Here is a 14,657-nt window from a genome sequence, read left to right on the forward strand (position 1 = left end):
ATAGTGAGGTTCTTGTATACATTTTTCTTCAAATAGAAACAAAGTTCTATTTTAATCTAAAATATACTCTCTCTCATTGTCTGCAATGCTCTTCCAACTATCTAGTTGATTTGCAAGGCCCCACTTCCAATATTCACTTGTCCGTGACAAAAAATACCTCAAACTGCTTCAGCTTCTCGAATGCCATCCTCGCTCTATGTGACCGAGTATTATCCTGATGGAAGAACACCTTTCGACTTGAAACCAAAGATGGTCGATTTTCTTCTAGCGCTGACTTAAGCCGCTCAAGCTGCTTGCAGTAGATCTCTTTTGTTATCGTTTGATTTGGGTTTAAAAGTTCAAAGTGGACTAAAACTTTCATATCCTGCCAAACAGATAACAACACCTGACCTGGGTGAAGGCCTTCTTTAGCCTGGGGTGCTGGTGTTTCTCCTCCTGCTACCCACTGTCTTCAGTGTTTGACATTTTTATAGATAACCTATTTCTTGTCATCACTCACTATTCAGTAACAAAAGAGCCTCATTTGTTAGACGTGACAGTAAAGAAGAGCACACATTCACTCTCTGCACGCGATTAGAAGTTTATGAGGAACTCTTTGACCAATTTGCTGACTTTTCCGATTGCACACAGGTGTCGATGAATGGTTGAATGACCAAATCCAACCGTCTCTGCTAATTCCTCAACAGTTACGATGGGATTTTATTCCACCAAGTTTTGCAGGAAGTCCTCCTCGAACTCTACAAATCTTCCAGCATGAAGATCGTCTCTTAGACTAGTTTCTGGCTCGGAATTTCTGGACTCACCATTGACACTGGCTTACGCTTATTGCCGATACCAATATATTGCATTAATATTCCTCACACTTTCCGTTGCGTTGCTGTCTTTATTGAACTCATAAAGCAAAAATATGCCGAAGATGCTCCTTTGTCACTTATATTATAGCTTTGTAAAAATAACTGTTAGAATCGAACTTCACTCTTCAAATCTTGCACTAAGAAAAAGTGAATATGGTAAATTTACTGTTTCTGTAAAAAGTTGATGCCAGAAGCTTATCTTGTCTCCCTCCGACTTTTAAGTTTATGCAATTGAAAAGACCGCATTATTTATGGGATGAAACAATATATATCTATGGAAATATAGATAGAAATATAGAGATAGAGCTTGAAAAAAAGAAAGAAAGAAAGAAAGAAGAGTTCAATTTTATCTTTATGATGTATTTTGATTTCTTGGCGATTTGGCCGCTATTTCTTGCAGCGCTTTCTCCTTTGATCCTCTGCGATGTCCGGAAATATATTGATAGAAAATGCAAAAGGATATTCCTATGTAACGCGTTTGCTCAGTTCGAATAGATAACTATTTGTCAGTCCTTCTTTAGTGCAGCTGAAATATATTTTCTGAAATGAATACGAATCCTAGAAAGCTACAAACACTAAAGAATGGCTTGCATGCACAAAGCACGGTTTGAAGAAAGTTTGTCGGTAGACAAAGTACACTTGATGACATTTATAGAATTCGAGATGTATAAGTGAATAGAAATTTATATATGAAACCAGGAAGATTAATCAATCAGACAAAAAGAAATGATTAAAACCAACAAAGAAATAAACAAAAGACATATATTTAAAAGAAAAAAACATGTGAGAATGGAAAATTGGAAAGAAATATTATTACGTGCATCGTTTTCCAAGAGAATTGTAGTTAGAGCAGAAGAGAAAATATAAGCTTGGTTGATCATGTGATAAAAATATCAAAGTATATAACATCATAAACTGTGCTTTACTATGTACATAATAACTGAGTGGAAAAAAAAATAGATATCATTAAATTGTAATTTTAGTTTCGCCAAAAAACTGTCAACGACACAAGCGAGAGAAAGCCGTGTTTTATCTACATCGGAGCGCTGTAAGCGACAAAATGGCGGATATTTATTTGACTGGTGGATATTAGAAGTGTGGCACATAAAAAAAAGTTTTCTCTTGTCTTCAAAAAGATTTCGGCTTTTATAATAACCATTACACAAGAATTCATCGTAAACTCCTTCAATAAACATCGTTATTATCAGCTTAAAAACTTTGCTTCAGTAAAGTGAGTGATAGCAGTCGTAGTGGTAACTGTGATGGTGGTAGATGCTGACTTTCCAATGAAGCAAAAAATATGTCTTGGCTTCTTTCATTCTTCTTTTTCACAGATTCCTAATATCAATTTCAAATTTTGGCACGAGGCCAGCAAACTTTGGCACGAGGCCCACATCAACCTCAGTGGGACTTATTTAATCGACCGCCCCCCAAAGTATGAAGGGCAAAGTCGACCCCGACGGTATTTGAACTTAGAAGGTAAAGACGGACAAAATGGCTTCAAGCATTTTATTCGGTGTCCCCAACAATTTTGCCGATTTCAGATTGCTAATATTAACCTGACGATGGGTAACGCCTGACAGAATCTCTGAGTGTTCTTGTTATATTTAGTATTAATACGCTTGTGCATGCTAATTTAGTTAGCAGCGATTTTATCTTGAGATCTGGTGACAAGTTTCCGCAACTCTCAAGGGCCTTCCTTAGGTTTCTTGCAGAATAGAGAATATGGTACTTTTCTGTAAGTTGACAATATCTCTTCATTTCTCCATTTTCTCAAATGCGTTGCTATGATAGGGAATTAGAAAATCTATAATTTTGTGCTGTTTGTTTATTTTGCCCTCTATAATCATGCCTGGTCTCCTTCCATGAATAGTATGGTCAGTCTTGGGGTAGCGGAATCCCACAAGGTATTGTAACCCTCCTTTTATATCACATCTTCTGGTTCCTGTTTAAATCCCTTTTCTGCTGGTTTCAAGCCAAACACTCAGCTGACATGCCAGTGCACTCTTTGGCCGACATTTCATTCACTCTCAATGCTTAAACACGCGCAAACGCTTATTAGTTCAGATCACTCCATTCATCCTGAATTACCCGGGATCCTCATTAATACTGGAAATTTAATGATTACCCCAAACCCACACAACCAATGATTGGTGTTGATAATTCCACCCTGATTCGCTATCCCACACATTAATTAGTAATTATGACTTCCTTCACCCTCACTGATTTTACGCCATTCTCTAAATAGTTTAAATTGAAAATTTCTACACCCCGGATGGTTAGTTATAAAACTTGCCAATTCCTGTTCAATAAACGGTGACGGTCTTCTGCAGATGAACAACTGGAATGTTTGGAATAAAATGAATAACTAAAAGACGAATCTCACCTCTCTGTTGTTTCACTTTATAATAGATTCAATTATTCCAGAACTAAATGGAAATGAAGAACCATTTGTTTGAATTTTGCCGTTTATGGTTGCAGCAGTGAGACAGCGAATCCATTAGCTGCATTATCTAGGGAAACTATTGTTGATTTGAGTGAGTAAAAGGCATGTCGATAGAAAAGGAAAGAAATGGAAAGATGTTTGAGGAGAAAGAGAAAGAAAAGAAAGAGAGAGGAAGATAGATGATTAGTAAGAGATAGAGAAGAAAAAAATGAGTGAAAGAGTATTAGATAGAGATGAACGGGAGAGTAGACGAGATAAACTCCGAAAAACGTGAGAAAATGGTGATGGGGGGAATCGGGTCAGAAGAGAGAAGGTGAGCTGAATTGAAATTCAGAAACTGAGGAAATTTACAGACAGAGAAAATGATGATTTAGGAAATAATAAAGAGTGTTTCTGGGAGAGAAGATTTTGATGATAAAAGAAAACCGGCTGTACGTGAGAGGGAGGTCGAACGCGGAGAAAGAGGCGGAATAAATAGAAGCTGAGTGAGCGGTAATAGATGGGGGAGGGATGAAAGAAAGAAACAGAGACAGACCGAGAGAGAGAGAGAGAGAGAGACAGACGGATAAAGAGAAAAGAGAGAGAAAGGAAGGGGAGAGATATATAATTGAATGGATAACAACAGAAGACAAACAAAATGTGATAGGGATTTAGAGAAAGAAGTAAGGGAGAAGAACTGGAGTGATAGAATCATCAAAACATGAACAGATAAGAACGAGAGTGAGAGAGAGCGGGCAAGAGAGAGTAAGAAGACGAAGAGTAGGCGATAAATAGTGAACAAAGGAAAGAATAGTGGTCTTGTAGAGATAAAGTAAAGTGATAGCAAAGATAGTCGTGGTGATATTAACGACACCAGTCAATGTAGCAATAAATAACATTTTAGAGCAGCAATATTGTGAGAGATATCATCTTGGAGAATATTTCTTTATAATGTTAATAATTGAATAAATATAAGTGCTGACTTTAACCACCACCCAACGTTACAGGGAACGTTATAAGTATGATTAGCTCTTCGTTCAGAAGTGTTAAGCATTTAAGGAATAAAACAGCTCCTCACTAGGAAGATAAATGAGGGAGTTGTAATTTCGCTCCAAAATGGGAAATACCAGAGATAATTAATTCGGCTATTAACATGTGGCAAAATTTCAGTTCTCTAAACAATCCGTAACATTGTAAAAGAATCAATGAAGAAGCCTCTACTTGGTCATTCAACCGGCTACGAACGGTAACGATATTTCCCTCAAATCATTATCTACAGTACAAAAGGGGGATGAATGATATAGATATATGTTATGGGGATAATAGTAATAACGGAACACCCCTCCCACATGACGAGTAGTATGTGCTAGTCACTACAAATATGGTGACATTGAGCAGTCGTCAGTTGTAGTCGTGTCTTATTCGTCTAACTAATTACACTGCTATACTGGAGTGGGCGTTATAACGATCCGACAGAGGATTACAACAGTGGCGATTTGGAATTAACAAATTCACGAGGATTATACAAACTTAGAATGTGTTACGAATCTCACAAAGGTTTTTTGTGCGAATTTTACGGGATACAAAATCATAAAATTATGGAAAAATTGTTGGCCGGTTTGCTCGAGTTGCAAAAACAGCAACAAAAATAACTGAAAGAACAAGAAAAACCTACCTACGTACCTTCGTACCTACGTACGTACCTACATATAAGTCGAGTGAGAAAGAAAAACCCTTCTTTTTCGAAGTTGTCTGTAGTTTTTTTTCAGTTGACAGTTATGACGTCCCTTTGCTTAAAATCTTAAACCCCATCAAACCTTCCTGGAATGTATTTATTTAACGGATGTTAGAAACCCTAAACTCAAAGAGACTTGTGAAACTACGATGAACGAGTGCACACTCTCGTCCTCGGCAGACATTCAATTCATGAATTCATGTCCTAATTAGATAAATACATAAAACAGTCTGCTCCAGCCTTGCTTGATTAGAAGAGAAAACAGTCGATATTCTTTATTAGGTTGTATTGAAACAACCATTATTAGGAATCTAAAATTTGCCACAGATAATTTAATTCCGAAGGCACCGATAACGGCAATATTAACCGCCAGTAGTTCGTTAATATGTCTTTATAACTAAATCAATCAAGCATTATTTATGATTGCATTCATCTAATTTTGATTTGCTACATATGGAAAACTAATTCTATTTTAAGGAAGAATTTCTTCAGTGTTTAGACATCGAACTATTTACCAACCATTTTCGATTTAAATTACCTAAGATTCTGTTTACCGTTTATAAGAATAAGATGTTATAAATTTCCAGTAACTGCTATCATGTCTATGCACCATACATAGAACCCTTCCTTGTTCTACAAATTCAAAGATACAAAAGGTGTATCGTCGATTCATTGATGTTTATTGTATGTTTGTTGTGATTTATCTCCTTTTTGGCAGGCCAGCGAGGGAGCAGTCAGCTGGTTCCTTTAAGTGCTACCCAATCACAATTAAAAGGAACAAGCATTCTAAATACTCTGGTTCTGAAGAAACAAAAGGATGCTCAGAGCAGAAATGTTTTGAGTATATTCTACTGAAGCGTCTTCCTCTATCTTCCCTCTGTTGAAGTTGAGTATTTTAAAGAATTTCATATTTGTTCTCTTCCTCCGTGAAGTGATTTTCTCCAAGATAGTAAAATAGAACACAGAAATACAAAGCATTCGTAGCAGCTGCTTCTAGAATGAGAACACATCGGTCATGTTGTTGGTGTTGTTGTTGACAGTGATGAGAGCGAAGAGGATAAACACGGTAGAATACTAGCAAAGGAAAAAAAAAACGGTAATTTAGAACTGGAGCGAAGAAATGACAAAAGAGGGGACGAAAATAACTGGAAGAAATCCAAGAAATAGTAAAATGTGTGCAATACGAGTACAACACAAGGGAAAAAAGATGATGATGATGATGATGATGATGATGATGATTAGGATGATGATGATGATGGTGAAGAAGAAGAAGAAGAAGAAGAAGAAGAAGAAGAAGAAGAAGAAGAAGAAGAAGAAGAAGAAGAAGAAGAAGAAGAAGAAGAAGAAGAAGAAGACAATCTGTAGTCCATCACAGCAAAACAAGAAAAAGCGACGCTATTACGTTTATGATAATGGATTCACATGGAAATTAGTGAATGTGAAAATTGCATAAAATGGAATTTAAATCGTATTAAATCGTCGTAAATCGTATTAAATGATGCAATGTCAGTAAAGGTAACATAATGATATTTCAATGTGACAATTTAAATTTCTTTTCTTTGATTGAACTAAATACAACCTTCAATGGTGAGTTAAACTTTAGTGTTGATAGGTTGTTGTTGTTGTTGTTGTTGTTGTTGTTTTTGTTGTTTTTGTTGTTATTGATGACGTTGTTTTTTTTTGTTTTTTTTAATTGCTATTAGTGTTGCTACTGTTGCCCTTCTGGTTCTTGTTGTTGGTTGGATGTCAATTAAATCTGCTGTTATTTTCATAATTATCCTTTCGATTTTCATCTTAATCAGTAAATTTTGAATGGATATCTTTGATACACGGGGGATGAAACTTGGATGTAGCGAAGCTGATATTCAAAGCTATCTATTCCTAACATGGATTCGAGAGTAAAGAAGTGGTGGAGGTGCAAATGATGACAATTAGATTAATTGACAGCATTTTCCCGACTCACTCATGTTTGCGTTTAAATCCCGCCGAAGTAATTTTTTTCTCTCCAGTATTTTGGGGTTGATAAATAATAATAATAATAATAATAATAATAATAATAATAATAATAATAATAATAATAATAATAATAATAATAATAATAAACTGGTGGAAATATTAGAAGATCGGGCAGGATGTCTTGCAACCCCTGTTATAAGTCTTTTCGAAAAGCTTCTTTCCGTTTCCGCCTACTAAATCCATTCACCAGGATTTGATCGGTCCGAGGTTATAGTAGAAAACTCAAGGTTCTAAGCAATGGACTTGATCCGGAAGCATGTGATTGGGAAAGCGAGGTTCTTACCACACAACCACGCCTGCATTTTGCTCAAATCTATTTCGTATATAATAACCGTTTCTGAAATGTTTCTCTCACTTCTAAAAAAAATGTTTTATTTAGTGAAAACTGTATCTTTAAATCACTTGTTTTGTTCTTATAGAAATGTTAGCCTTTTGACTGGTGAGGAACTAAAAGTACAATTGTTAAATTCTAATTTTGAGGATTACGGATTATGCATAGAGATTTTGATGCTGATAAAACTAACTGGAAACAGGTGCGAAAAAAATCATAGACTTTTGTTTAAAATATAACTAAACAACGTTGTTTATAATGAACAGCAATCACCAGCCTGTTTGTTGCAACAACAAGCATGGAGAGTGAAGGTAGCATTAAATGCGAGCATTAGGAAGACATTTTCCGCCTTCCTACTACTATCGCTACTACAGTCACTGTCACTGCTGTTGCTGCTACAGCAGCAGCAGCAGCAGCAGCAGCAGAAGCAGCAGCAGCACTACTACTACTACTACTACTACTACTACTACTACTACTACTACTACTACTACTAGTAGTAGTAATAGTAGTATTTAGTTGATGGATATGATTTTATTATCATTTGTTGTTTTGCTGATTGATTGATTGACAGACGAGAGATGTGACATTAACCACACCCTTGTTTTGTAGAATATTTCACACATCAAACTATATTATTCCTAAAGAATACAGAGTATTTTGTTTCTCTTAGTACCCTCTAACCAAAAAATTCCATGTCTTCAACTCCTTCATTCAATGTGACCAGTTTTCACTCATTACAGTGCGTGCACGCGTGCGTGTGTGTTTGTATATATGTGTGTATATACATTCATATTTGTCCTCTACATATATTACTTCGTGTCTGAGAAAATTAAAATATTTCGTGTTTTTCAAATTTCATTTCGGGTTTTGCTACGACCACAGAAATACAATTTACTCAAAGACACGCTGCCTGAAATATATTACATTTCGTGAGATGAGTCTTCATAATTTCGTGTGACTAAGTTTCGGTTACGGAATGAAACATTTTGAATGCTACTCACATCTTTCATTCCCTACTGTTTCTTCAATAATGATTAATCACGTGTGTTTAAATTTATGTATTTTTCCTCGCGTTACTAATGGAAATGATCATTGAAACCTTTCGAGCTGCTCCTTTTTTTTTCGATCCTTTTTTTCTGTCATCTCTTTGTCATTTCTTCACTCGTATTTTTTCTATCTTCCTTTCTAGATTTAATTGAAATTTATATTCAAATCATTTGTCTAATTAACATCAGTAATTAATCACCACTTATTTATGCATCAGGGATATTCATCTATAACTGATCATATCTATCGCCTTATAGGTGAAAGCATCGGGACACAACACCTCTTCTAACTACACCCAAAGCAGTGAAGTGAGAGAATCACTCACCCATTTTGTACTAGAACGATAAGGTTTATTCTAAGAGGCCATTTCACTCTGCGTTACCTAATTACAGTAAAGTTAATTAGGAGGTTAATCATTAAATGCCTAAGGACCTATCTTGCGTTCTCTTTATTCACATATCTGTTACTCTAAACCTACGTAAATAATTATGACTAAATTTGTTTCATTTTGAACACAGAGTACATTTTTCACATCGTTTTATGTCGCAAACGGTGTTGATGGAGAGATTTCCTAATCAGGAAATTTGAGTGATGCTGAGGTTCAAATTGTTTTCTTTCAAGTAGAGGTATTACTTGATAACGAGGTGTCTCATTCATAATGAAACATTACTTTTCAAGCGTAGAATGAACAAACGGATAATATATTTCTTCAATTTCAGCAACAGCACCTAATATCTGATAACTTTATGTTTGTCAACAGGCAGAATCGTTAGCATTCTGGGCAAAATGCTTAACGGAATGTCGTCCGTCTTTACTACGTTCTGAGTTCAAATTCACTTTGCTTTTCATTGCTTTCGAGTTCCTTAAAAGAATTACCGGTTGAACACTGGGTTAGATGTTCCGAAATTGTTGGTGTTGTAGCAAAATTTGAAACCAAAATTCTAAGCCAACAAACCATTGTGATTTAAACTTGCTCACTGTCTATGTTTAATATATCAGGCGTCTCCTTGAGTAAGGTACTTAAGTCTTGGTTTATGATAACGTCATTAACTTAAGAAATTCCTAAGATACTGGGTGCATAGAACAGCAGCAACGGCGGCGGTGGTAGCAGCGCTATGAGCAATAGCAGGATGTTTGAGTATCGTTTGAGTAAGTGATCCTATTGAAGTTTCTAATTGGCCTCGGTTTCCACTTCTGTGTGTCTGTGTGTGCGTTTGTGTGTGTGTGTGTGTGTGCGTGTGTGTGTGTGTGTGTGTGTGTGTGTGTGTGTGTGTGTGTGTGTGTGTGTGTGTGTGTGTGTGTGTGTGTCAGTGTGTGAGTGTGTGTTGTATTGTTAGTCTGCTTGTAAGAGTCGTTAATGTCCAAATTCTCAATTATCCTAATATTTCATATAATCCACACGTTTCCTGGCTAATTAAGCTTTCATTATAAAAACTACAGTTAATTTGGAGATTGTAATTTAATTCTATTGAATTAGTGGACTCAATCTAATTAGAAAGAGTAAGTAAATATTGACTAGAAAGAACCACTTCAGGAAATCTTGAAAATAAGGTAATTATTGGGGGAAAAACAAGGAAAATGTTTGTAAATTTAAGATAATAATAGAGAAGGTGATCTTTCAACCGCCTTTTGTTTGTGATATCGACTGATATAGAACTCAATATTGGAGGTAAAAGATAAGAAAATGATGAGGATGCTGACAGAGATGACAGGAAAGGTTTTGCTACGAAAAATATCTTGTCAAAAGAAACTTTGGAGAGTTAATTAGGAAAGACTCATAAAAAGTTAAAATATGCTAGATTAATTAATTAGTTAGTAATACTAAATGTTCTGAAATGTCATGGAAAGTGTAATGTATTCTATAACAATTTAATATCATTCATTTACGATGATACAGCAAAAGAATTCTATTTGAATTTTATTACCGTATGACGTCATATGATGAGTAAGTAATTTAATTCCTGGAATTTACATTTCTAAATTAAAAGAGATGATCCAATGCAACGATAACATATTTCTTTCTAATTAAATTTTTAATGTTCCCTGCATTTAAAATGGTAACACGGATTGAACTATTAACTTTAATGAAGATATCGATCGTGAAATACCTGATTTTTAAACAAATACTTTCCTCTTTATCGATGATATTAAACATTTTACTGAGAGATTTCAACATAGCTTCTTCTCTTTGCAACCAAGTGATTGTGAGTTCAGTCCCATTGCGGATAATTTTGGTCAAATGGTTACTAATATAGCCCTGGGCCAATCAATGTCTTGTGAAAGAATTCGGGTAACAGAAATGACGTAGAAACCCGTCGATTATACACACACAGACACACACACACACACAAACACACACACGCATTAATAATCGGCACAAGACCTGAAATTCGGGTGTACGGAGTAGGTCCATTACATCGACCCCCAATACTCAACTGGTACCTAATGGATGAAAAGTAAAATCGACCTCGGTGGAAATTCTTCTCAGAACGTAAAGACAGAAAAAACTATGGCTAAGCATTTCTCACGACGACATCATAACGATCCTATCAGCACGCCCCCTCCCCTGAGATGCTATTAATGGTTCCAGATATTGGCGCATGCCCAAAAAGTTCGGAAGAGAGGTAAAGTCAATTACATTAACCCAGTGTTCAGCTGGTACTTATTTTATCGAAGCTGAAAAGATAAAAGTTAAGGTCGACCTCTGTGACATGTGAACTCAAAACGTAAAGACCAAAATACCGAAAAGCCTTTTGCCCGGCGCGCCGACAAGCGCCTTTCTTATATATTAAAACTGTCAACACTAACTTACTAAGTCCATCAGCGTTGCCAATTACACAAAGTATTTTGAAGTCTTACCATTCCATTTGACTCCAGGGCTGAATATCTACTGTTAAGTATTCAGTACAAAATATTAGTAACGTGGTCTCTTGAATAAAAAAGGTCCTTTTAATATTCTTTCTAATTCTAGCACAATGCCAGAGATTTTGAAAAAAATGGCAAGGCAATGGCATCAATGGCAATACTTGGCCGGTAGTTTATTTATCGACCCCTTAATGATGGAAGACAAATTCGTCCTCGGACGTATTGAACTCAGATCATAAAGAGTTCGAAGAAATACTCTACTCTAGGCAGAAGGCCCGAAATTTTGAGGGTGGGAGCCAGTAGTTTAGATCGACCCCAGTACACAACTGGTACTTAATTTATCGACCTCGAAGGGATGAAAAGAGAAGTCTACCTCGGCGGAATTTGAACTCAGAACGTAAGAGAAATAAGATTTATAATGAATTAAAAAATAAAGCTAATGGCAACGTGGTGTCGTTGAAGATGGAGATATTTTGTGAAGCCATAATATCAAGTAATTACACAAATAAATAGTTTATTTGTAACAACCCGAGATTATGAGAAAATTAGAAATGAACAAACATTAGGAAAAAGAAAAAATATACAACACTATCGTTTTCGTATTTATCTAAAAATATTTCTTCGTTCGAAGTGACAATAATTGTTATATTAGAGAAAATACGAGAAAGAAAAAAAAAAAAGAACTCGCAACAAACTGATATTTAATTTCTTTTTAGTAATGCAAGAAGAGAACTTCGCGATTGAAATTGGAGTTGCCACATAAAATTACATTGAACATAAATCCCTACATTATCGTGATGCGTTAAATGTTATTGATTTTTAAAGAGACGCCATTAAGGGATCCTCGTTTAAAAGGAAATAACAAAATATCGTTAAACATTGCGTGGCACATTACTGCTGGTGTTTAACGCCGTCTCCGCTCTCAACAATTAGAAAAAAAACTATTTAATCACGGACATTGCATTTTTAATCCCAAATTCCCTTATCAGATGCTACCTCATTTTTATACGTGGTCCAACGAGATTTAACTAATATTTCTAGCAATAGAAACCACTGCTCAGTCGTCGTTGGATCGGTGTACGGCTTTAAGAGGCGATATTTCATAATTGTAAGAATTCAGTAATGTAAGAAAACATATGGAAATATATTTTCTTCCCGTATGAACACTTTAACTACTCAGATTTATATAACGTGTCTTGTGTCCCCCAGAAATCTCCAGGGTCAGAGCACATGGTTAATTTTGTTTGGAAACCAGGACGCTGGTATATGAGAAACAACGAGAAACAAAAAGCGAGACGATTGATGCAAAAAGTGAAATGAGAAGACAAAGTTTGAATAAAACAGAAAAAGAAAGTTCAGAGAAGAAAGAAAATTGAGTGGTATATCCCTTGGGTCGTAGACACTTAAGTAACGTGGCTGGGTTAGAATAATCCAATTGATTATAGTAGAATAGCACCGTTGAATTATTCTACATTAGCTAGATTAATCAAGACGGTGCTCCAGTATGACCACACATCAATGACTGAAACAAGTAAAAGAAAAGATTGGGTTAACAGATTGTAAACGGCTGTAGATAGACGCAAGTGTGTTGGATGTGCAAAAGGGTTCTGCAATGACAGAAGAGTCGAGGACTATTTTGTGCCGTTCAATTACGATGTTATGGCGCTTTGTGGTCAGATTTTGAATCGCACCAACTTAAACTTTCATCTCTTGAGATCGATGAAATTAAGTATCAATATAAACCCGAATACATTGAATCGACTAAACATATTTTTCAAAGTGGTATAGCAATTTCTAAAGTTAGAAAGAATTGTTTTTCTTTCTTAAAGCAGACATAAGAGTAGAAAATGGTTGAGCGGGGTTAATCGATTAAATTGACCCCTGTTTCTAACTTGTACTTTCTTTATCGACCTCCGGAAAGATGAAAGGCAAAGTTGTACTCGGAGAGAAATAGAAATCATAATTATAGTTGTTATACGTATTTACTATGTATATCATTAATAATTAGATAAAAAGTAGATTAATATTTTCGCTATTTTGTCTCCAAACGTCACATTTTAACAGAGAATGTGTCAACTTTTGCTTTCATCTTCATGAAATCGATCAAATAAGCAGCACTTGTCTATATAAGTTCAATTCAATCGACTGATATGTCCACTTATGAATACATAAGTTGATGCCTGATTTAGAAATTGTTGTTGTTCGTGTTGCTGTTTGATTTTTTTGTTCTGTTTTGGTGCTATTTTTATATCTAATGGAAGTATTGAGTGTTGCAAGACGAAAATATATATTTCATTCGTTCAATCGTTGAAAATCTTCTGAGAGGAAATAATCTTCATTAGTATATTGGCAGTTCGAAAGAATGACGATTGAGCTGTCATCATCATCATTACCATCATCATCATTAACAGAAATCTCTCCACTTTCACCATCATGATCATTATTACTGTCACTAATATCAACAAACACCACTACAACCAACAAATTCATCAACGCCTTCGTCGTCGTCGTCGTCGTCGTCATAATCATCAACTTCACCACAATCAACAAAAACATCAATCTCAGCCCCACCCCGAAAACACCACCTCCAACAGACACCATCATAACCATCAGCAGATTTCTTCATCGTCTTCATCATAATCAATATTGTGGTCGTCGTCGTCGTCATCATCATCATTATCATCATCGTCGTTGTTATCCAGTATAACAGCAAGGCTTATTATGATGGTGATAGCGTCTCTAAAGGTAAATGAAGATTAAAAATGAATCCCAGGATGTGATGCCATCTTTTGTGATTCCAAAGTAGAATTGAAATCCCGCCGTCAATAACCCCTGTACTCAAAGCAGACCATCATTATTGTAGACTGTATATATTATTGTCTTGCTGGTTGATGACTTTATAACGGGAAAATACTGAAGATGATGTTCCTGGTGATGAAAATGATCGTTAAATGTAATAATGGTTGTAATGGTGGAGGTTTTGAAAATTATAAGGTTGATGTTACCGCTGATCTGAAGCTGTCCGTGATCTAAATACGCACACGGAAACTCGCACATATGTGTAGAGAAATACACACATTCGTGGCCCAAAACCTGGAGCTTAGGTCTGAAAATTAGAGGTCCAAAATGAGGCCATCCCATAAGTTCTGTCCGAATTTTGAATAAAGAAAACAAGTTATAAAATTTCAAGAGTAGCCTGCCTTATAGGATACTCCCATGGAAAAATGCAAAGGGCATGTCTACTAAATATTAGATATTTACATTATGATAATTAATAAATAATTTTGATGTATAATTTCAGATACAAATAAATTTTAATGCTTATAGGGCTGTCTAGATACTTCTGTCATGTCTGTGTGTGTATATATATATATATATATATAT

General features: G+C 35.5%; 1 protein-coding gene across 1 annotated transcript in view; it reads right to left on the minus strand.

Moving 5' to 3' along the window:
- LOC106884468 (neuronal acetylcholine receptor subunit alpha-10) overlaps positions 1-14,657 on the minus strand; it is an 83,556-nt gene that overhangs the window by 46,878 nt on the left and 22,021 nt on the right. The gene's annotated exons all lie outside the window — the stretch shown is intronic.

This window comes from Octopus bimaculoides, chromosome 12, assembly GCF_001194135.2.
Source record: "Octopus bimaculoides isolate UCB-OBI-ISO-001 chromosome 12, ASM119413v2, whole genome shotgun sequence".
NCBI classification, from domain to species: Eukaryota; Metazoa; Mollusca; class Cephalopoda; order Octopoda; family Octopodidae; genus Octopus; species Octopus bimaculoides.